Here is a 24,242-nt window from a genome sequence, read left to right as displayed (position 1 = left end):
CTCTCTCTCCCTCTCTCTCTGCCCCTCCCCTGCTTGTGCCCTCTCTCTCAAAATAAATAAACATTTAAAAAAATTTAAAAAATAACAAAAGAAAAAAGAAAAAGAAAAAATAAGTCTTCCTGGAAGGTTTCTCACAAGAGTGTCTTCCTGATTCCTCATCGTCACTTTGTTGGGCAGTGGAGAGCCCTCTCCCTGCTCCTACACTCTGTACCTCTGCAAACGCAATCTCATGTGTGGAGATCTCCCCCTCAGCTTTATTTCATGCACTCCTTCTACACACGGACTGTGCATATTTCTGCACAATTTGTGCACGCAAACATTACAAAGGAGACGGTCCTGCAGCATCTCATTAAAAGTGTTTCTGCAGGATGGCAGCTATGTTCCGCCTCCACTGGATAAAGGTTTAACCAGCTTTGTAGCCACAGTCTCCTTAGTCCTAAGATTCACCCTGTTCACTGCATTCCTCTGTTGAGAGAGAGAGAGAGAGAGAGAGATGGTGCGGGGAGAAGAGAGAGAGATTAAAAACTGTGGAGATGAGCTTAAACTCTTATTCCTCTTGAAGTGACTGTTTTATCAGATGCCTCCCTTTTTTTCTTCATTCTTCAAAACTTTAATGCCTTGAATTCATACGGATTCTTTCTTCAGATCTACATGATGTTTCCCACCGGGGTCTTAAGAGTCACTGTCACCGAGAGAGAATATTGATCCTGGGAAGGATACTAATTTAAGTATCTGTAGCCCATTACACATAAACATGTTACCACCTTCCATTTGCTTGTTGAATCTCTTCATGCAGGCAGACCAGCTTCCTCTTCCTTAAAAAAGAGATGACTGTTTCTGCGTGTTACTGAGAAGACGCATGCAAAATCACCTGTATGGACAAATCCCTCCATCAGAAATTTCTCTCCTCCTATCACAGAGATACAGAAAGCCCTTTCAGGGCCTTAATATTGAGTATGAAAGTTGAAGAATTCATAAAATTGCCAGCTGTCTCTAGTCAAAGTCTACTCGTATGGAGACATCTACCAATATGACAAACCAGATAAAATCTGTCAAGGATCTGAATGTGACCTGAATGTGTCCACCCAATGATTTTAGCAATTATAAAATCATATCCAGCACTGTGCCCATGATGTGAGAGATATAAAGATTAGCCAGACACTGATTATATTCTTTAAAAGGCCATAGTCAATACAGAAGACATTTAAATAAGATGATACAAGGAAGACCTAATGTGCTTAGAGACTTGGTCACACGAGGTGACACAGCTCTAAAAGTGGAATAATACTTGGCTAATTAAAAATGCAGGGAGCCTTTCAAGAGTGAGAATAGAAAGAATAAACTCTCCTGGGCAAGAAATCGAGGAACTCGTGATTGGACTATGTAGCTCATTCCAATTAGAAAGAACCACATGATGTTGTGTGTTTAGGATGTTGTCACACACCAAATCAGGTCAGCGTGCCAGCAAGAGGAGCGCCATCTATGTACAGGAGATGAGGTCCCGCTCAGGGCATCTGAGTCATGAAATGGCAGGACAAAAACATGAGAAATTACTCACGCTCATTCTCATAACTCCTAATGAGCAGCAAGAGGCAAAACCCCAAACCCTTTAAAACCTGCATCAGCTGAAAGCAAACTGGAATTTTTTGTGGGTTCCTGAGCAAAGCCCTTAAGGGGCCACAATATCTTTTTAAACTGTGATACCCATAAGAAAATAAAATTCCTAAAATGGGAAAAGATCAAGTTTGGGGGTGAACAGGAGCAGGTTCCAAAGCAACTCTGCCATTTGTGGGCTGTGGGGCTTGACAAGTTATTTGCATTCACCTATAACACAGGGAATCACCTGTCTTTTCAGGTTGTTCTTTTAACATGTGAGTTGTAACAGATTCTATAACATGCACTACATAGCAGGGACGCAAAAGATGTGAGAAATGCTCAAAACTCCAAACTAGGTGACTGATACACAATGCATGACATGCAGAAAATCCTGGAGGAGATCAGCCATTTTTCTTCCTCATTCTCTCCTCAGAGATGCTTTGAAAGGGAAAGGAATGGTGTATAGAGTATAGAGTAATTGTTTCAGATCTTGTTAGGGAGAAGAGCAGTGGTATGAGTGAGTTCTGATGACATTTTCCTCCAGACAAGTTACCGAGTTGCTGAAATATTAGCTCTATGTACTTCTCCATGTGATATACGGTAAAATTGAAAAACAAAAGTCCCCCCCCCCCGCCCCTCTCCCTTTAGCTTCCCCACCTTCTGCCCTCAGTGGATTGGTACCCTTTCAGGAGCAGCAGGAGGCAAAATTGAGAAGACATGACAGGATTGTCAGGAAACACAATCTCTCCCTCCCATTTAAGAGAAGCTAACAGCTTTTCAGAGGAGAGAGGGGACATCTCCCGGCAGCCGGCCCAGCCCTTCTAAACAGGGTTTCTATGCTTCATGGTTCTACCAGGTTTCTTTCTAACAAAGCAAATCCCTCTTTTTCCTCAGAATTTCTTTGAGAGTAAAGGCATTTTATACCAAGTTCACCTTCTATGAAACAGAAGAGGATTTATCTTAAAGCTAAGGAACTGCGAACTGCGAACTGCTCACTTTCACGAACATGGACCTAATTTTGTATTAATATCAAACGCAAATAAAAAATATTCTTTAAGTTATAGAGAACTCCCTAAATTTCATAAGCTTCAAGACTTGAGACACCCCCTGAATCTTGACACACAGATATTACTGTGAGAAGCCAATTCTCTCTTTCAAATCCTCCACTGGCTCCCCCCTCCCTATGTATGAAGTACCAGTGACTGTCAGCTTCACCCTCATTTGTCACCATGCCTTCCAGTCACCACTGCCCCCGAGTCGTTACTTGATCATGCCATGCCACACTCCGAGAACCTTGTACCAACTGTTTTCTCTAGCTGGAATGCTATTTACCCAGAAGTGCCCTTGCACATTCCACTCAAACGTCACTCCTGCAAAGCTCTCCCAAGGTCTGTAGAGACAAGATCTCCAATCTCTAAAGTCCTTCCAGAGCCCTTTGTTCATTCTCTATTCTAGCACTTTCTATATTGCCTTGTGATTACCTATTGTGTGTCCCCCCTCTCTCCCCCCACCCCCCACACACGCCAGGAGCAGGAGCACATCTTAATTATTTCTTTACTCTGGGAGCCTAGCACAGTGCCTAGTACAGGATGGTGTTCAATTAGGAGCTGGTGGAATGACTGGTTTCAGGACCCTTCCAAAAACCTCCACCCCATTTCCTCCCGTCCTAGCACCATTGATGTTAGACACAGGAGGAAATCACTTACTGACCCTGCTCTCCACCCACAAGCAAATTTTCATTTTCTCGCAGACATCAATATTATCAACCCTCCTGCTTTTATCTTCTATCTATTGGAGTCACAAAAACCTATTTCGGAAGAATTCTGCAACATCATCTCCTCTTCCACAAGCTAAGGGCATATGCAAATTTGAGTTTAACAAGTAAATGCTTTGGATGAAAATTTTCTGAATCATAAAGGCCAATTACATTGGCTTGGCTTATATCTGTTCTAAAAGAAGCTGGGCAGTCTCACTGATTTTTCAATGGCAACCTCCATCCATATATCTGAGTAAAGTCACTCATGACCCTGTATGCGGACATGGGCAAACACTCTGAACCCAGCAGGAAAGAAAAGGACTGTGATGCTGACCTCTATTTCTCCCACTGACCAATTCATTCAGACATTCTTTAAGCAAGTATTTATTAAATATCTAGTAAGTGCCATCCACTGTGCTATAGCTGGAGATATAGGTTAAGTAGACCCAATCCTCACCTAGTTAAGGGATCTGGAATTCAGTGTAGGGGGAAAGGCTCGCATATAAATCGTTACAGTCCAATTTAAGAAATGCTGTAATTGTAATGCTTGGAGGTGGAGTAAGTCGACATAGGCTTGGAGGGGAAATTTCTATTGGATTTTGAAAGATGAATACAGTTTAAAATATAATTAAGATAGGTACCATAAGTGGTTTTGACATCATCCCAAAAGCATGGGTATCCCCTGCAAGGTTTTAAATAGGAGAGGCATGATCTTTAGAATGATCACTCTGGTGGAAAAGTAAAAAATAGAACAGGGGGTTTCAGGGTGGAGATGTGAAGAACACTTAGAAGGAATTCGCGTAATCTAGATGATTAGTGATGAAGGTCTGGAGCTAGGAAAGTAATAAAGGTAATGGAGAAAAAGGAAAGAACTTCCAAGAGACCCAGGAATAAAAATCCATGGGATGCTGTTCTCATTGAAAGTTGGTGGTAAGAAGAAAGAGTCACTGAAAGCACTTCTGAGATTTCTAGCTGGCACTGAAGTAGACAGTAGAGAAAGACCTAAGCTAGTGATAATCCAGGTCTGATCTATCTGAAGACAGTAGATCCAGAAATAGAAACCAAATGATTGGCAAAGGAGAAATCTATGATCACCTTAGAGGAACAAGGGAGGAAATGAGGTCAAAAGTAGGGGTAGCTCATGAAACAAAAAGCTTATACAATCAGAACATGACATGGGAAAAAGAAATTGATCTTAGGAAAATCAGTTTCTAACCAAGGTTATGAATAGTAAAGACATGAAGCATCTGATTTCACGTGATGCTGACTCTGTGAGAGAGTTCCCACCAATGTGTATATCTTCCCCATCTCCTAGATCAAAACAGAAGGGGTCTCATGGTGACAAGAGAGAATCAGGTCTGGTGCTAACTGATCGATCAAGCGCAGCAATGAAGAAGCGGGGTGGACAATTTGTAAGAGTTGGAGGTTTAAATAAGCTTCACGTTAGGGGACTATTAATAGGTAGCAGACCCCAAAGACTAGGGAAAACCATCCTTGAAAAACCAGCTCCATCTCTGGAAAAAGAGCACATTAGAGGGGGTACATGCTTACAGATCTCACAACTCATGTCTGGGGCTGGGGATTCCAAGTCTGAAAGGATGACTATTTTCAAAACCCACAGCCATCTTTAGAAGGTTGTATGAAAGACCTATATATATAGAATCAGATACTGTATAACCAGCCCATTTTCTTACTCAGCTATGTGACATTTAAAATTGTCATTTATTGGGGCGCCTGGGTGGCGCAGTCGGTTAAGCGTCCGACTTCAGCCAGGTCACGATCTCGCGGTCCGTGAGTTCGAGCCCCGCGTCGGGCTCTGGGCTGATGGCTCAGAGCCTGGAGCCTGTTTCCGATTCTGTGACTCCCTCTCTCTCTGCCCCTCCCCCGTTCATGCTCTGTCTCTCTCTGTCCCAAAAATAAATAAACGTTGAAAAAAAAATTAAAAAAAAAAATAAAATTGTCATTTATTTTCACTGACTCTGTTTTCTCATCTGTTAACTGGGAATAATGATACATCTTTGAACTGTAGTCAGAATCGATTGAGATCGAAAAGTCCTAATGCAATGCCACATCTCTAGTAAATACTCAAGGCTGATGACTAGCATTCCCCTTGATCAATTTGTGTTTGTTTGTGTGTCTCCTATGCTTTGTTTGCATATGGATTGGTCTAGGCTGGTATGTAGGGATGAGCCTCCCATCCGAACAAATAACGAAGCTAGCTGTGAAAAGATGGGACTAGAGGAGGACAAAAACATGGGAGTTAGGTCATGGGGCTGATGAATTGGAATTTACAAATAAATGTTTCCTCTACATGAATACTGATTTCCATTGATGAAAACAATCACAAGTCCAGAAAGTCGTCTGCCACTTCTCTCATGTGTTTCAATGATGCACAATCCTGAAACCTGGGTCTATGCCAACAAAGGAGACTCAGAATGGCCAAGGCTGGCTCATGGGCATGAACAACTTACCGATCCACAGATCGGGCAATTACTCACATTTTTATGGACAGCTAATTGCTAAAGTAGCAGCTTGCTGGAAAGACAGAAACATCCTTTTGGATGCAAGCTGTGTAATGAGGGAGTTGCTTGACTAAGCAAATTTTGGGTTAATGGAAAACAGACCCTTCTGTCACCATGAACAGCGTCTGCCTGCGTTACAATGAAATTGTGTATATTGCTGACTGCCCTACATTTTTGCATCAAAAAGAGTGCAGAGAGATGACATTTGCAGTAATTTGGCTAAGGGCTATAGCAACCTAATTAGAAATGTTCAGTGCTACAAGTTCACAAAATTGTATTGTGGCAATTGCTCTTGAAAAATTCAATTCTGAAAATGCAATAAGCAAAAGCCAAAACTGGTAGATAACTTCACACGTGTTCTGACGATGCGTTCTCTATTAGAAGTCCAAACACAGAAACCTGCAGGCTCCCAAGGCAGGGAAAGGAGACCCCTGTGTTCTTAGAGCCAGACTGTCCTGTCAGGTCACCTGGTTCCTGGAATCTTGAGCCTCGCCTGCACTTCCTTTCCTCCTTCCCCCTGCACCACCCCCCCGCCCACCACCTCTCCACTCCTTCCCCAACTTTCTGTGGGACAGTGGCTCCTGAACTTCAGTTAGAGTGTACAAGAATGACCTGGGAGGGTTGGCTAAAACGTCCATCCTCTTTGGATATGTTTCTCTTCATTCATTCACTCAACACATGACTTTGAATGTCCACTCTGTGCCAGTCACTACCTTCCTACCAGCTTTTAATATTGTAAGGTCCTTTTAAGAAAGACTGTCATCAATTCTGTCACTGTAGTTACAACAGCGCCCTGGATGTTATCTTCACATGATGGATATGCAGTAAGTATGAATCGATTTCTTTCTCTATACCAATGGTTCTCAAACTGGCTGTACATCAAAATAAATTTAGAGAGCTTCTAAAGCACACCAGTGCCTGAGCCCTATGCCAGATCAATCAAATTAGTCTCTGGAGCTGCTGAGATAATTCAATAGGTAGCTGGTTTGAGACCCACTGTGCTACATCACTGGGTCTCAAATTGAGTATGCAAAGGGTCACCTGGAGGGTCAGTTCGTTTTGTATACTTTGAGGCTTCAGATCTAGAAACTCTGATGCAGTAGGTCTGGGGACACAGGACTTATTTATGTTAGGATTCTGCTTCTGGTACAGGTGGTCATGACATGACCTTTGAGGAACTGCTCTTAGAGCAACCTCAACTAGGCAAGGATTTAAGAAACTTATTTGTATGCTGCTATACATGCTAGTCCCTCAAGCTACTCATCTACTCATCTTTCAAGACCCCATGCCCTCTAGGGAAACTTTGTGATGTCCCCTCCCCAATATTTTTACTTGTCTCTGAACCCTTAACTCCTGGTCTGCTTATTGATATAGAGTAGCTAACTTTTATTACCCAGGTGACTGAATGGCTCAGCCTGGGGTCAGGGCTACTACTTCCAGCTATAACCTTGTGGATCGGGGAAGAAAAATTCCTTCTTAAGTCAAAGTTCCTGCCCTGGCATCCTGTCACATAGCCTACAACCAAGGCTTCTAGACTTCAATGTCCTCTCTTCTCTTATCATCATGGAAGCTGGAGTCCTGGCCTCAACCCTTAGCCTGGTGTCTTCATTAACAGAAGCTTCTACTCTGCATTTTTTGAATTTCACCCGTGTGTCAGCTTTGCTGCAATAACAAGTGATCTCAAAATCTCAGTGGCTTATAAAAACAGAGTTTTATCGCTCAACCACATGACACGTGGGCTGAGTGGCAGTGTGGCTCTGCAGCTGATCCAAAATCTAAGACAAAGGAGTACAGATGCTCTCTTGGCAGAAGGAACAAGGGGATTACTGAGAGAGAGCATGAAAAGTTTCATGAAGATTTGCTCCACCCTAGCATTGTGTCACTTGTTCTTCAACCTCATTTGTCAAATAACAATTATATGGCCACGCCCGGTAATGAGGTGGGAGCAATGTTCCCAGAGAAGAGACCCACAAGTTAGGTGGCAAAGGGCAGGAATGTAACATCCTTTTATAGGGAAGAGGGAAGCAATGAGCCATGCTGGCTTCTGAGATCCCAGTCACTATAAAATCCCTGCATAGGAAACTACACCTCTCCTTCATGTTACCATCCATGAAGCTAATTACTCCAGATGCCTACACCTTCCAAATTCTGCCTTTTGGACCATTCTCATGTAGGCACAGCTGGATCTGTCTTCTTGGCTTCTTCATAGGAACATTCTTCTTCTTTTCCAGCTTCTATTTACTTCCACTGTGTCTGTTCAACATAATCATGACATGTTCAGCCACTCCCCAAAACAAGGGCTTCCTGTTTTGTATAGCCCATAGCACTGCCCTAATGGACTAGGATCTTGATCCATGGAAACCATGCCAGGGTACCCTCCATTTCAGTTCCACATTCTACCCCTGGGGAAGGATCCCCACTGTCTACGCTCTGGATTAGTTGCCCGCTATGTGTTGGGATCTCTGCTGTTTGGCAACTGCTGGGCACTGGGTGGTGGAATCTCAGTCTAGAATCTAAGTGAGTAGCTGTGCCCCAGCCAGCTTCCCCAGTTAAGGAGGCCAGGCTCTTTGGGAGGAGAAAGTGATCTGGATCTGGATGTCCTGGATCTGGATGTCCTTGGGACAGAGGTGCAATGTGAGGGAAACCCCCTTCCCCCCACCAAACACAGTTTTATAGCCTCCCTGCTCTTGTCATCCTTCCTCTGAAGAATGTTTGTCAGCCACTGGGCCCAAAGCATGCTCACCACCCCAGATGGTCCTGGATCACACCAGGCAAATGGGACCCAGGGTAGAAGTTTTCTCTCTTGTGTCTCTTATCATATCAGTAACCACATAGCATCCGCAGATTGGCTTCTTGGTGTGCAAGAGAGAAAAAGTTTGCCAACCAATGCCCTAAAATAGAGCATTTCCTTTAAAAAGTGAGGTTCAAAACTGTTTCCGAAAATGATTCCAAAGACGCATTGTGTTTTGATACTCTACCTGGCACAACTGTTATAAAACGAGCATGAAAGTGATTCCATCTAGGGCTGCTGATTTCTTTTTCATTTTCAACACGGCCCAGGAGATAGGTCCAGGCCCGCAGAGTCTGCTTCTTTGTTTTTCTAAGTACTGATTGAGATACAGGGTAAAAATGAAGTGATAAGGAAAAAATGGAGGCTTTATTTGTGGCCATTAGCATTTGCCAAAAGCAGGGTTTTGTTGTTGTTGCTGTTGTTTTTCTGGATTTATTTAAGACTGAGAGTGTAGTAACTCCTGAAAGTAAATACTCGTACCAACTTGGCCATGGTGCTTTCAATTTCTATCTGGCCGATTCCATTCACCATCAGTGGTGAAGATTCATCTTGTGCTCTGATTAGAACGTGTAATCAGATTCTTCTTGTGTCTTCCTTTATGAAGGAGGAAATGGGTTTACAAGGCTCAAGGAGACTAGACCTAGTTGAGCTCCTAAATGTCCTTCAAAAAGCACATGGGGGTGGGACAGCATTGAACGGTGGTTAAGAGACTAGATTCAGCTATGCCATGGAATTGTCATGTGAGTCTGTGCAATTTAACCTCTTTGTGCCTTGGTTTCCTTGTCTATTGGTTGGGTATAATGATAGTTCCAATCTTATGATCCTCAAAAAGTGCTGGCCCTTCCACTATGCTGCGCTTGGACCATGAGCCTCTCAGATGAATAAGGTGTGCACATAGTTCAACAGGATAGAGATGTTTACAAATGTAACTATACAGTAAGGTAGGAAATGAGACATAAGGAAGTACAGATTATGTGTCATAACCATGAAGTCACATATATTGATAAGCTTAACACAAGCTGTTATAAGACATTGTATAGTTAATGTATTACTATGTGCTTGGCTAAACACAACTACAGAAACTCTAGAGGGAAAGTGTGTATTTAAGAGATCTATCAATCATGCTTCACTAGCCTGGCTATAAGGCATATGACTATATAAGTACACTATATCACTATACACACATATTACTATATAAGTGCATCAGGAGAGCTGAGCTTCATTCCTCCTTGGGACCACTTCTAGCCAACCGATCTTGGACAAGTTTCTTAACTTTCAGCTTCCATGTCTTCCCGAACAAATGATCCCTGCCCTAATTCACAAAGATGTAAGGATTAAAAGAACAGAAAGGCCAAAGTGTGTTGCCCCTTCTCTGTTAAAGTCTGCTCAATATTTTGCTGCCCCTATTTTGCTGCCTGTTTGTTGAGAGACGGCCTTCATAAGGGGAAGGACATCATAGCCTTTGATTGGCAGAGTCACTAGCAGAGCTAGCCTGACCCTAAGCAATTGACCAGATGAGGTAAAATGGTTAATATAATCTTGGGGCAAGAGATGAAAAATGATTAGTTTGAAGTGCTTAAGATTGAATTTGTCGATGCTTACCTACTTTAAAAAAAAAAAAGAGGTGCTAGTTGAGCAGTTACCACCTTACTTACACATTGGCATCATTGAGGAGAAATTTTCTGCCCCACCTGAATGCTGATTAAGAAAGTCTTGAGTGGCTCCTAAGAATCTGTTTTTCATTCATCCTAGGATGTCTGATATGTAGCCAGCTAGTCTATGTGCCCTATTTGTTGTGTCCAATGAATAAAAGATGGTTTTTACACATGGGGCTGTTGGTTACAAATTCTTCCTACTAAAACTATTATTCTCAACAGATCAAGAAAAGAACCCAATCGAATTTTTGAGATAGGTCAAAACATTATTTTTATAAAATATTTACTTTATCTCTTCTTTGTTAGCTAAGAAGATATCATACATCTTTTGTGCATTCTTGTCTAAGTGGTTTGTTTCTACAGTGGCTTTTAGTTCTTTTACAAACAGCTTATTCCTAGAACCAGAACCTTCATTCATCAATCACCTAATTAGTCAATAAAGTCACTGCTTATGACAATTAGCCAAAGTTGTTTGTGTGATCTGTCATGCCATATTTGGATTGAGGTGGGGGGAGGTGAAGAAGACTGTATTAGATGTTGTATGATGACATCAGAGGGAAGAAGATGGAATCATGCTAGAGGCAGGATCCATTCTGCCTCTGAGATAGAAACATCAGTCTCCATTCAATTGATATTGACCATTTGCTTCATGTGGTTAATGTGTCTCCAGGGAAAAATGTCTGTTGGGGGTAAAGTGCTTATATATTAGTGTTCTCCCACTGTGTTGGAAACTGCTGGAAGGGCCACGTGGCCTTATCAAAATGAGGGACCCACAGCAATCCATTCAACAGTTTTGGAATTTATGTTTCAGAGTTTTCTTAACGGGACAAACCCATAGAGGATGCATTCAATTTACATTTCCTTACAGTAATTTTAGAGCCTGGGAGTGGTTACTGTTTCCATGTGCTTCCTGGTGACCTATTGTCTCAAACATTTGTAATGTACAAGCCAGCTTGATACAAAGGTAGTGCCTGAATTCAAAGTGAAAATTCAGTTTCAATAAATATTCTTAAATATCTGTTGTAGGCTTTGAATCAGGCTATGTCTTGGGCTTCCAAAATTAAAGAAAAGTAAGCTCTCACTTTCAAGTAATAGCATGATTCACTGGATAAGGTATATAGTTTGGGAGTCAGAAGACCTTGGTTACAACCCTTTTTCCAACACAATCTGACATCAATGTGCAGGTAAACTTTTCCTTTTGGAGCCTCACTTTTTTATCAATGAAATGGAGGTAATGATACGACCTACCTTGCTCAACTGTTGTAAGGTATAATAATAATACATATCTTATACTCCATTTGGCAACTTTCACACTCTAAGTTCCCAATAAATATTAGCTACTAGTATTACTAGTTGATGACAGATAATATTTTGATTTTACGGAGATATTTACTAAGAATAAAGATAGTTCAAAAAAAGACATAATAGATATAAAATTCTCACCTCTCATAAAGGGAGTTATTGTAAGATTAAAAAAAAAAAAGCAATGCACACAATGTCCCAGCAGGGTTAGCACAATTAACTCCTACCAGGTAAAATAGCTTCCAATTTCCAACAGCTTTCACACCTGTCTTTCACAATGGGAAAATGATTGGGAAAGTTCAACCATTTGTCTGGGGATACAGCTACTCAGTGGAAAAGCCAGAAATTCAACTAGGCCCATTACAACCTCTGAACTACATGTGCTAAGTGCTTTTTGTTTGGAGGTTGTGGAGTTGGGGTGGGGGTGGGGGGTTGGTGGGGAGAGAGTGGAGCACCAATCCAGGAAAAAGGAGGATCTGAATTCTCCAAGCAAGTCCAAGCTGTGTCCAAGGGCAAATGATTTCTTTCCTGAGCCATGTTTTAGGGTTCCTCCATTTCCCACACTCTGTCTACTGGATACAAGTACCTAAGGGACAGCATAAGGAAGGGGTAATGTACTGCCTTGATTCCTGGACAGAGCATCCTTCCTGATCTGCCCGTTTCCCTGCCCATGGAGGACAGACAGCAAGCCTTCCTGTCTGTTGTGCAGCCCAGATCGAGACCTGAGCCACTAGCCCTGCTTCTTTTGCAGCCAGCCTCTTACTCTTCCTTTGCAAGAGAACCTCCTAAGAGCTCCTAGTTTCCCACCTAGTGTATACTTCAATGATGGATGACTCAAAAGCCTTTCAAGATCAATTGTGTGTCTTAGACACCCTCATTGTCTCTAAAGTAAGAAATCCAGTGAGCAGTGCTGGGCGCATCCTTGGTATTCAATAAGTATGTACGGGTGGATTAACGAAAATAAAAGCAAGATTAAATGAAGACACTGCCTTGCCATTTAATAAGTATGTGAAATTAAGTCCTGTGTCCTTTCATTTACTCTTTTTTAAAATGTACCATCCTCCCCAAATGACCTTGTATTAGTTTCTTATAGCTGCTGAAGCAAATTATCACAAACTTAGCGGTTTATAACAACACAAACATATTCTTCTACAGTGTGGGAGTTGGAAGACTAAACCCCAAGTGTCAGAAGGATGCATCTCTTCTGAAGTCTCTAAAGGAGAACCTAGTTCCTTGCTTCCCAAGCTTCCAGATGTCACCTCCATTCCTGGCTTCCTGGCCCCTCCTCTATCTTCAAAATGCATGATTCCACCCATCTGATTCCCACCCATTGTCACATCTTTTTTTTCTTTTTAAAATTAATTAATTAGTTAATTAATTAATTTATAGAGCACAAGTTGGGGAGGGCCAGAGAGAGAAGGAGAGAGAGAGAGAGAGAGAATCTCAAGCAGGCTCTGCACCGTCAGCACTGCGCCCATGTGGGGCCGAACTCACGAACCATTAAATCATGACCTGAGCTGAAATCAAGAGTTGAACGCTTAACAGACTGAGCCACCTAGGTGCCCCACATCTTTTTTTTTTCTTCTAACTTTGACCATCTTGCCTCCCTCTTGTAAAGGCTCTTACACTGTCCCACTCTGATATTCCAGGCTATTCTCCCTATCTCAAGATTCTGAACCACACCTGCAAAGTCTCTTTTGCCATGAAAGGTAGCCTATTCACAAGTAGCATATTCACAGGTTAGCATCCAGAGATCTGTGGGGGTCCATTATCCTGCCTACCAGAGTGTCCCCCTCATTCAAATTCTGTGAGGATTATAAAAATTTAAGGGGTGATGGTACCTAATTTTTGTTTTTATGCCTATAACCAGAATGGAGATAAGACAAAGCATTCTTAATCTTTTTCCAACGCACCAGAGTTTAAAATTCCCTTTCTTTTCTGATCACCTGGTTCCATAATCATTTCCCCTCTCCCTACAACATGTGGAAACAGAGTAATTGCTAGCCTCCTTTTTGCCCCGGAGTGGAGTATCGCATTGGCTCCCAACACTATTTTCTTATTTATAGTATTAACCCTATCTGACATTTCCAGTTGTCTTCTCCATTACTCCTCCCATCACTTCTGCAACAGGAAGAAATGGGACTCATTTAGAATTAGGAGCTGAGGGGTGCCTGGATGGCTGTTGGTTAAGTGTGCAACTCTTGATTTTGGCTCAGGTCATAATCTTGCAGTTCATGAATTCAAGCCCCAGATAGGGTTCTGGGCTGACAGCACAGAGCCTGCTTGGGATTCTCTCTCTCTGCTCGTCTCCAGCTCTCTCTCAAAATAAATAAATAAACTTAAAAAAAAAAAACAAAATTAGGAGCCAAACTCAGTGGTCTGTAGGTGACTTTCAATCTCTCAGATCCTGATTCTCTTCTCAAACTCTCTTTACTGTGCTCACTTACCCTGATAGAGTCAGGTGTATAGTTAGATACTGACTCTTTTACTCACTTACTGCAATTTTTGTTTCTGCTGGAGTTTAGATGGGACACAATGTTTCTCCTGAACACAGATCTGAAGGATTCTCCCATTTGTTCACAACTGTTCAGAAATCTCCTAGCTATTTGTGACCATCTGAAAATCACACTCTGATTTTCATTAGCTCCCTCGAGATCCAGTTTGATTTTCCTAAGTGCAGAAATCAATATGAAGCGACCTCATTTTTAGATGGAATAATTCAAATCATCTAAGTGAATTCTGAAGTCATTCAGAATCCAGAAAAAAAATATTAAAGGGTACTTCTTATGGGCGGAATTGTGTCCCCCCCAAAAGAGATGTTGAAGTCCTAACCTTAGTACCTCAAGATGTGACCTCATGTAGAAACAGGGTTGTTGCTGATGCAACTAGCTAAGGTGAAGTCATTTGGTTGTGCCCTCGTCCAATATGACTGGTGTCCTCATTGGGTGAATTGTGAATGTAGAAATAGACATGCAAAGAAGGAAGATCATGTGAAGACAGAGAGCAAGAAGAAAGGCATTTGACATCAGATGCAAGGATCGCAGCAATACGTCTACAAGGAGTACCTGCCAACACCAGAAGCTAGAAGAGACAAGGAAAGATTCTCCCTTAAAGCCACTGGGGAGAGAAACCAACACCCTGATCTCAGACTTCTAGCCTCCAGAAGTGTGAGACAATACCTTTCTATTGTTTTAGGCCACCTCGTCTCGGTGCTTTGTGTGATAGTCTTAGGAAACGAATGCAATGCTTAATGCACTGATAATTTTAGAAAGAAACTGAACAAATGCTCCTTCTGTGTATTGAAAATAATGATAATGACAGTACAGTGATGATGAAATAGCAGTTGTGACAGTAGTAATAACCACCATTTATAAAATTTACAAAATCCCTGTTTGTGCCAGGTACTACCTAGATACTTTCATACATTTTTATTACAAAGAAACTGAGTCTCAGGTTAAGAAGGTTTTGTGAAATAAGTGTCAGGGGAGGATTTCAGTGCAAAGCCCTCCCTTTTGACCAGCTCATTCCATTTTTCTGCCTCCAAACATCAATGTTGGTGAACAGACTTATTTCAAAGGCATTTTAGGATATATCTATTTCAGCTTCGTTGCAGATTTGCCCTGTGAACAAAGTAAAAACTAAGTTAGAGGAAAGAAGTTAACTTTTTGTGAGCACCTAGTGTTTCAAATCCCAGGTGGACCAGCATCATTGATTGTAGGTATTTAATCCTCACAACTAATAATCTCACGAAGTACTATTTCAGTCTTCACCCTTCATGAGAAAACTCAGGCTCAGAGGGACCTGAGTGACTATTTTCTTAATTCTAAAGTGAATAGAATACAGTTCCTGCACGACTGTTAAGCAGTGCTCTATTTCAGGGGGAGAAACAACAAACTGTGAGCTAGAAGATCCATGCTATGGAATTCTGGCCCATGACTTGGTTGTACATAAACCTATGGGTTCTCTCTTTCCCAAAGGATAAAATGTGGACAGGATCCATTTCTCTGCACCCCTTACAGAACTGTTATACGAATTCAATGCAATAATATTTAGAAACCTGTTGTATACTGTATAACATATGCCAACCTAGGGCCATTTTGTTTAGAACCAGAATGAGAGGGAAAAGATTGTACTCATTGAGTTCCAGGGAACACTGCAGACACAATCTCATTGAATTTTCACAAGTACATCTCAGTTTTTATCTCTAGGTTCTAAAGCAGAATCTCAGAGGATGTCAGTACTTGGACCCTCATCACGCATAAGTGTTTAAAACAGAGGACTTTGGGGATCTAATTGGGAAAGGCAGCCATGATCCTTTGTACCTTAGGAGCTTATAGTCTAACCGAATAGAGAGACAATAATCACAAAATCAAATATAAAATTGCAATAGCAAGAAAGCCCCTCCCCCCCCAAAAGGGAAATAGACAATCTCTTCTTCTCTGGGAAGCTAACGACTCACAGCACGGACGTTATGGCAGAACGGAGAACACATTCCACATTTAAAAATTTCTTCTTAATTCATACCCCTTAAATAAGGAGAATGCTCTCTTTTAGCCTTTGTGACCAAAATAGCTTAGAAATTCCAAAAGCTTGGTCTAATATGTGTACGCCCATTTGGGATTCTCTTCTGTTGTGTTGAACTAGCTCGTGGTTTCATGATTGTGTTGAGAAGGAAAAAATATATATACTTCCGTGCCTTGATAAAAGGGTCTTGTGATCATCTTTTTCTTTCCAGCCAGAATCTTCTTGGTTGTCTTGTGATTGTGTTTACCCCTCTAGGTCTACCATTTGATGACTAGTCCTTCCCTGTGGAGAGCTGAAACCTTCCACTGGCACCTCATCACCTCTCTCAAAGAGAAGGCATCTGAGGCATTCTGATGAAGTTCTTTGATGACTCAGGGCCTCAAGGTAGTCAGGGACAAAGACTTTGATGTTAGAAGCAACTGGGAACCAATTTATAATAACACTGAGAGTCTCAGAAGGCCAAAAGAAAGAACCTCTATAATTGGAAGAAAGGAGTGGGGGACTTATTAATAATGATGAAAATGAGGTGATGATTGTGATAAAAAAGAAAAAGCCATAACATCAACAAGCACACAACAAGAGCAGCTAGCATTTCTTTAGAGCCTGCTCTAAATCCAGTGTTTTTTGTGCATAATCTTTAATCCTTACAGCAGTTTTATAGGACAGTGTATTCAGTTTAGAGGTGAGAAAAAGGAAGATCATGGTCACAGACTAAGCAAATGGCAATATATGAGTTTGAAGGCTGTCCAGACACCATTCTGCCCCCAGAAATTAATTTCACTGCTGTAAATTTTGAGGACATACCCAGACTGTGGCTCCTTTATCTAGATCCTATCACACTGTCTCTCTTAAGCGTGCATATTTCCTATAGGCCTAGATCCTATTCCTACCCCTCCAGCCATTCAACAGAGAGAGACCACATGGAACTACTCCCCATGTCCTTTCCTGGCTTCAAGTACCATTCACTTCTAGACTCTTAGTAGCAGTACTACATTAGTACCCTTGGTACACATCAGTCTGGACTCTTTAGAGAACAGCACTGGTTACGATTGGATTTGGTTAAATATGCCTTCGGACAATATATTTTCAATTATGAAATTTACTCTTTGAATAGAATTGGTTTTCTCATTTCTGGGCTCTCTAATTTTTAGCTCTGTTTCTCTTTCCATTCAACATGTACTTGTAAGGTCCCCATATAACCTGTGACAATTTTTTTTTTTACTAGCTCTGAAAACTTACAAGGTGGGATTGTGGTCATCTTGGCTCTTGAGTAATTGCTATGGAGACTTGGGTCTAAATTCCTTTTCATTTAAATGCAGTACTTTGACGGGGCGCCTGGGTGGCACAGTCGGTTAAGCGTCCGACTTCAGCCAGGTCACAATCTCGCGGTCCGTGAGTTCGAGCCCCGCGTCGGGCTCTGGGCTGATGGCTCGGAGCCTGGAGCCTGTTTCCGATTCCGTGTCTCCCTCTCTCTCTGCCCCTCCCCCCGTTCATGCTCTGTCTCTCTCTGTCCCCAAAATAAATAAACGTTGAAAAAAAAAATTTAAATACAGTACTTTGAGTTAATATGAGTACACGTGATCTCTCAACAAATGGCAAAAAAAGTACTAATTTACTAATCACTACAAGGACTCTGACACCCTTAAGTTAAGGCTTTCCAGTAAAATATAGATTAGGAAACATGTCTTGAGCCAGAGGTTTAAGCTGTACTTCCCACTTCTTTCCCTCAGACTGAAAAGAAGCAAGACACTGGGTGCAGAAGACAGGCCAGGACATTGACATTCAGAGCAAAAAGACAAAGTTGAAGAGGTAGATTAAAGTATTGGGGCAAATTAATCCTACCCATTAAAAAATGGCTCAGTAAATACCATGACATTATTTTCTAAGCAACCATTCTTCCTCTTTTGGAGAGAAACAGTGGTGATAGTTGAGTGTAAGTCTGAACTCTCTTTGTATAGGCTGAAACTGGAGTGTAGGAAGAGATACATGGATTTTTCCTTCCAACATCCCAAGCACTTTTCCCCCTTAGTCCATAGTAGTTTACAGAAAAGCTTGTTTTCCACCAAGTTGTGTATGTTTATATTCTCCTTGGAGAACAAGTCAACTTTGGGCTTTGTGAGGTCAACACTCTGGTATATGCCTCTGATTCTTATGTATCTTCCTAGGCCCAGAAGTGGGTAAATCAATCCACTAATAATTATGTGTCTAAGAGGCAAATTAAGGAAAATCAGAAAGTGAAAATACAGCTTTACAAGAAATTTTCTTTTCTACATAATATCAGGAGAATTTAAATACCATATACTTCTTACTATTGAGTGAAGACTTATTTACGCCTGACCTAGTGCGCAACACATAGCGTTTGAATGATGAATGGATGGATTATGACACACAAATTCTGTGCCAAATGAGAGGAGACTTAGATAATGGAAAAACTCATAAATTATTAATCAAAGTACCTAGGTCTAGTGTCATCCTGATACTCATCTATGGCCCTGGGGAAATCATTTGATGTTCCTGAGTCTCATGTTATTCGTCTGTAAATTAAAGCCATATTTCCCTTGACTACTTCATATGCTTGATCTTCAAGTTGCCTAATAAAGTAAATAAAATGTTTTGTAAATTGCAATAGCTTGGCTACCATCCCTTTATTCATAGGAGCGTAAGATTTGGCGCGATCTTCTTTTTCATCAGAGTCCCTTTTGGAACCTTTAAGGGGTTATATGGCTCTAACCCCTTGATATATGAAGCCATCAATTCAGTCTTTCCAGACTTGGAGGAAATAAAACCCTTCTGGAATGAGCGGGTGATTCTGAAATCCACTGCTCACACATCATAGCTTAAAGGCAGTGTCGGGTGGGAGAGGCTAGTGATAAGAGTCATCTCTGCCCTTCATTGGAATGGTAGCTTCTTTTCCTTCTTTATTTTGCTTAGCCATCATTTCATGCTGTGGGATTTGTGCTAGACAGAAGATGACTTCCAACCTGGCTCGGAAAAGCTCTCTTCCCTATTCAATTTGCCTTCCTTCATCCCTTTCTATGATACATGCTGAACATCTAATACTGGCATGCCATGGCTCAGGTAGTGCTCTATAATCTATGCCCAATTAGAGCTTAGTTTTACTTTACATATTCTGCTTGCCGGGTTTATGTTTTTATGAATCATTAATTCATAACTTTTTGTATCACCTTCTGGCAAAGTGTTAGAAAGAAGTTGGAACGGCCATGTCTGCTTTGTTTCCAAAGTGTCTTGGCAAGCTGAAGAGAGGACTATGCCCACACAGCTATCTCCCCATGAGCCTAATACTCTGGTGAACTCACAAAAGTTTCAGTTAGGTCACTGATCAGGGCCAAACCCTTTCCCCTTATGAAGTCTAGCAGCTTATGAAAGACTCTTGACTTCTATCACTGTGGTTGTCCTAGCCTTTCTTCTTTATTAACTACCATTCAGGTAACAAATATGGAAAGAAACATACAGAGATATTTATGCTTCTGTTTCACTGTTGTAGGATCATGCTCTTCCCCTGTAAAATATTTTTTTTCATATCACTGCTGATAATTCTATTAGAAAGAGGATCAACCTGATTAAGAAATAGTTCAAAATACCTCAGCGCCAAATATTTTATTCTTTTTTAATAACTGAATTTACAAGTTAAGGCAGATCAGTGAGTAGAGATAACACTGGTCTGAAGCAAAAGGTCTCAATTCTCTTCTTGACTTTGCCAATTATTATTTTTTTAACATAAAACCAGATTACTTATAACTGTTTTACCTTCTTCACTGGCTCATGATGTTTATGAAATTAAGTATTACATAAGAAAATGCTTTGTAAACCTTAAAATATTATACAAATATAAGAAATAAATATTAGTGAAGAGCTTAGAACACTGTAGAATTGGTTTGCTCCCCTTCCCCAGCCAGGAACATTTTTCTGGACCTCCAATTTAACATCCATAAAAAGATGCTTGTAGAAAGTGAAAGTAAAGGCCCTTCTAGTTCTAATATTAGATCATTCTAAGTGGGTTGGACATTTCATCCAAGATATTTTAAGGGAATAAAGCACTTTTCTAATCAAAGAACTTCTCAAAAGAGAACACTTTGAACCTTACTTATGAGTCATTTCACAGTTGGGGGACACCTTCTAATTTTATTTTCAACCATCGCCAATCAATCACTGAAGGAAGGGAAATAACCTAAGTTAGAACTTTTAAAAAGCCTTAACAATTCAGCCTGGCAGAAAAATGTCTATGGTTTAAGGAACTCACTCATTTCCATAAAATGTGGACGTTCAAACTGTCCACCAGGCTGAGAGCATTTAAGAGGCAAATGTAGCTGAATACTTTGCCAGAAAAGTATAGAAAAGGGATATTATGGCTGATTTCTTTGAGAGATCATGATAAGCACCAGTTGCAATAGAATGGCTGCATCCTTGTCCGAAGGCAACTTTAAAGAAGCCATAAGGGTCCTAAGAACACATTTTAACAACCTTCCCTAATTTCATAGATAAAGAAAGAGAGCTACAAAGGTAGGGTGACTTATCCAAGGTCATAGAGCAACTTGGCAAAAGAAACAAAATTAGATACGGGTTATAACTCTAATTCTAGTATTATTTCCCTATGTAATGTTGTTAATAGAAAACTGCATTTCAGGAAGATTCATATTTTCCATGCACCAGGAATAGAAGAGTGACAAAAACTTAGCGTGTTAGTATATAAGTAGGATGTATAGGTACATAAGCAGCATTTTTGAATAGTGCGATTTCTAGTAAAAACATTTTGATGATCTCTCTTTATATATAGCTAAGTCTTATTATAAGTTATAATCCGCTGATTGACATATCACAGTGTTTACAGCAGAATTAAAGAGAGCTGTTGCCTTCTGGGCCCTGGCAACCAGTGGAGGAGCTGCCTCTGAGCAGCTGTGAGACTTAATATCAGTTAGGAACCCTCCCATTTCCAGTTTTCATATCTGGCCACCTATGCTTGCTATCCAGCATTCAAATGTTAGAAGGGGCCTCAGAACCTTCCATTAGTTTGCTGACTCATGATCTCTTACTTGGTCCTTCAAATCCTATAATTATATTGACATGGGTTGTCTCTGAGCGCAAAGGTCTTTGAGAGACCTCGTTTAGGACACTGTTCAATCTCCAGGGTTCTTCTCTAGCATTAGTGACAACTTCTATTCATGGCAAGCGAGAGAGATGGCTATGCCCACAACAGCTATCACCCACGAGTCTAAAAATCTGGTGCCCTCACAAAAGTTTCCATTAGGGCACCAACGGGGCCAAAAACTACTGATGGCTTCAATCCATGCCACAGTCTTTTTCCAGAATGTCAGACTTGAGAAATGAGGAGATCACACTCTACCAAGGGGCATTGGCCTGGTTACAACCAAAGAGCCTTTTATGACTTGGAGGCAGCACTGGTTTATCAGTTTTTCCACACCATTTTTAGGAAGCAAATGTCTACCAAATAAACGACATTTATTCTATAATGATCACCTCTTTTTCTTTCCATTTATTATTGGGCAAAGAAACAAGTAACCGACTATATATAATAGCTTCCTATCAGCATACACTTTCCAGCTGTAATCATTTCAGCCAAACCGACATTCCAGTAAATCTGTATAATCGTGTTGAGAAGTAATGCCTAACACCTATTTTAGTAGTCAACATATTGAAAAGTTCTCTAGTGCCTCCAATGTTACCATTAATGAGCCAGGAGAATTCTTGCTCAAAATTATCCCTATGGCCCCCCAGAACTGAGAAATTTAACTATCTCCCGATACTCAGCAATCAAGGAAAAGGCCTAAGTAGATAATTGGACTATCCTTAGAATAGAAGGGAAAATGAGTATTACGAAGAAACTGAGATATTCAGGTTTTATTCTGTTTTAATTAGACTACACACCTCCAGGTGAAACATATTTTCTTGGTTACATTTTGTGGGGGTGTTAATGCATTCCTAACTCATGATGAGTCAAAAAGTATATTTCAGAGAAATGTTGAAATTCTCCCCAGTGAAACTTGAAAACTTAGAGAACCCTGTGGTTTGAACAGTCTTCTTTTAGAACTCCTGCCTCTAACCATATGGGTTGCTGAGTAATATATATTTTTAGGACGATAGCACACACCATATACCATCGCAATTCTGGTAAAAAAGAAATAAGCAGCTCTTCACAGTCATACATCCACAGTGATTAAAACCCGTGTGCCCTAGCTCTGAGGGCGTGGTTCTGCAACCCTGGGAGTCCCTGAACATTTTCAGCATTTAGCTTCTGCAACTATCCGTTGAAGAGGTTGAACTAGATTCATGTGAACGCCATAGTGAATGCCTGACATTCTTTCTAGATATAAAGTTCTAAGCACCACACGTCTATATAACATGCCATTTCAATTTGTTTTGTTTTGGTTTTTTTTTCTGACATCGCAACCCTTGCTTTCTGAAGCCGGGAATTCTTTGACAGACATTACCAGTTCCACACTATTTGCTCCGTTTGATTTTATTTCATGTCTTATTGATTCATTCCTTCACTCAATCATTCAATGGGACTTTATTAAATGCCTACTTTGTGCCAGGCATAGAGCCAGAACTACAGACAGAGGAATTATAAAGATACAGGCTCCATCTTCAAAGCCCTTAGTGGTTAAAACTGAAGTAATTAGATAATTGTGATTGAACGTGGCTTAAGTATTGTGGTAGAGAGGCAGTGGTGCCACGGACACACAGGGTAGACACACTTAGAGCAGGAAGGACGTCCTAGGAAAAAAAAAATAGTGACTCTCAGGGAGTGAACACAAATTAGCTGGATGAAGAAGGGATATGTTGTCACGGGTGCAGCCTAGTAGACGTTTAAGAACATGGTGAGAAGTTTGTCAAAGCAGAAGGGTAAGACGTGTGATGGGCAGGGTCAGATGGATTGGTTAAATACAGAGCCAAAGAATTAGGCAAGGCATTCTCATAAGGGTGAGGCTTTATGAGTTTGGCAGTATATTTGGATTTAATCTTCATTATAATGAGAGGTTACTGAAGAATGGCGGGGTGATACTGACAGATTTGCATTTTAGAAGGATCACTTGGGCTGCCCAAGAAAGATAAAAGAAGAACAGGGGCAAAGTGTGCGGAGAATCTGGCAGCAAACAAACAAACAAACAAAACAAAACAGGAGGCTATCAGGAAATTTCAAGAGGAGGCCTGATCTAAAAACAAAAAGAAACAAACAAACAAACAAACAAAAACTACAGGAAAAACTAAGGCCATGAAGAAATCTGAGACACGGGGGAGCAGGGAGTTTACAGGACATAAGGACACAAAGGGATGAATGTTATGATGTTACGGTTAAATTCTTTGGATCTAAAATTCAGTCTCAAATCGCCTTATAAATTAGAGCAAATATAATTGACCACATGTTAAGCCTGTAGATATCCACAGCTGCACTTTGTATCCTTCCCTACAGACCTTCTACTGAGGTTTTAATGATTGAGAAAAAGCAGCATGACAAAAATCCTTTACCAAACAAAAATATCCCCAAACCCCATTAGACAGTGTGTAATGAAATGTTACAAATGGAGGATTACAAGGGAAAATATAAATGACCATAAATCCAAGGGGAATCAACTCTTCTTTCCAGATTATATTCAACTTTAATAAAGAAACTTAATAAGCTCATGCATTCCTGCCAGCTTTCGATATGGCCACTGCTGATCAATAGCCTTTATTTCTAGAAAGAGGGGCCGGGGAGGGATGTCAGAGCTGCATGTTGACATTAAAGCTTGTGAGTAATGACACAGTGTGGCTGGTAATGAAGATCTGATAGAGGAAACAGCCCAGCAAGCCTGTCTTTGTCTCTGAATATCAAACTGTGTGCCTCTCCTCCAGATTCTATTAACACCTCTTATTCCACAACTGGGTTTCGGGCTTCATGGCATCTCAAAGGAAAACAAAAAAAGAAAATGCTGTTTATTTTTCCCTGTGTTTACGAATCTGAATAAAACTCAAGGCTTTGAAGTTGGCAATGAAATTTTTGTCACAGGCTGATTTCACCTAACAGAAGGGCAAACTTACAGATAATCTGAGTTCTCTCCCCGCTGGTGCGGGCTGTT

This window comes from Prionailurus viverrinus, chromosome A3, assembly GCF_022837055.1.
Source record: "Prionailurus viverrinus isolate Anna chromosome A3, UM_Priviv_1.0, whole genome shotgun sequence".
Classification (NCBI taxonomy): Eukaryota; Metazoa; Chordata; class Mammalia; order Carnivora; family Felidae; genus Prionailurus; species Prionailurus viverrinus.
Note: the sequence above shows the minus strand (reverse complement) of the source record.